Below are 1,586 nucleotides of genomic sequence, written 5' to 3'. Positions count from 1 at the left end.
CCTTCTGAGTAAGTATTTTGCATTACAATTGTCCAGATGTTCAAGATGCCTACTGAAGCTTTCTCTGTTTAACAGCTAATTCTCTAGATCAGTTGTTTAAAAAGGCACATATTATAGTATATATCCTCATTCATTTACTTATTTATTTCATTCATTCAAATAACATCTATCGAGTTCTTGCTATGAATCACACACTAGGCTAGGTACTGTGAATACCAAAAAGAAAAAGAATACTTTTATTTGAGCAAACAAATAGGGAAGATAAATTTACAAAAAGATAAATTGTAACACAACACGTCAAGTGTTACAATGTGAGTATGAGCCTAATGTCCTAGGTACACACAAGGATTCCTATTCAAGTTTGAATAGGAAAGTAGGAGATTTCACAGAGGAGGAAGAGTTATTTGAGTTCCACATAGCCAGTGTGTGTCTGTGAGAAGATAAGGGAGAAGGGCATTCTTAACAGATTAGTGTAGCTTGGTAGGAGAACAGGACAGAAGGCTGGAATGCCACTTGGATCACAATGTGGAAAATTAATTGGAATTAATCAATTGGAATCAATCACCTAAAGAAGGGATGGCCAATGTAAATATGACTAAAAGGTAAGAATTGAATCTGGGCTACAGAGGTGAACCGTATATTCAAACAGTGCACTAAAAGTCACTTCAGTCATGTCTGACTCTCTGTGGCCGCACGGAAGTTTTAGTGCACCAGGCTCCTCTGTCCATGGGATTCTCCAGGCGAGAATACTGGAGTAAGCTGCCATTCCCTCCGCCAGAGGATCTTCCCAACCCAGGGATCGAACCTTTGTCTCTTATGTCTCCTGTACTGGCAGGCAGGTTCTTCATCACTAGCACTACTTGGGAAGTTCCATCTTGAAACAGGCTTCATAGCAAAACAAGAAGGGCCATTGCTACTGCTGCTGCTAAGTCACTTCAGTCGTGTCTGACTCTGTGCGACCCCACAGATGGCAGCCCACCAGGCTCCCCCGTCCCTGGGATTCTCCAGGCAAGAACACTGGAGTGGGTTGCCATTTCCTTCTCCAGCGCATGAAAGTGAAAAGCAAAAGTGAAGTCACTCAGTTGTGTCTAACTCTCAGCGACCTCATGGACTGCAGCCTCCCAGGCTCCTCCGTCTATGGGATTCTCCAGGCAAGAGTACTGGAGTGGGGTGCCATTGCCTTCTAGACGGCAAATCTGCAACATCCTCTGACACAAGAGCCTGGAGCCACACTGCTGTCCTCAAAGGGGGCTCTGGCTGGCCTGAGTGAGGGGAGAAACAGCAATGGCACGGAAATAGCAGGAGGGCACCGAAGGAAATTGGGAGAAAGCTAAGCCAGAAAAAGACGAGGCCACAGGAAGCCAAGAGTGGTTTGGGGTAGGGTTTTTCCACCTGTGTGGGAGTTTAACCTTCCCTTTCAGTGTTAAAGAATCAGAACAAGAGCTAAGAGCAAAGTTCCCAGCAGTCAGGAGCCCAGTTTCCCCTCCTCTTCAGCCTATGGAAAGTGTACCTAGTTTGAGACTAACCCAGGAGCCTTAGAGCGCTTCCCAGGTGGCGCTAGTGGTAAAGAACCCACCTGCCAATGC

Source organism: Muntiacus reevesi, chromosome 17 (assembly GCF_963930625.1).
Source record: "Muntiacus reevesi chromosome 17, mMunRee1.1, whole genome shotgun sequence".
Lineage (NCBI taxonomy): Eukaryota > Metazoa > Chordata > Mammalia > Artiodactyla > Cervidae > Muntiacus > Muntiacus reevesi.
Note: the sequence above shows the minus strand (reverse complement) of the source record.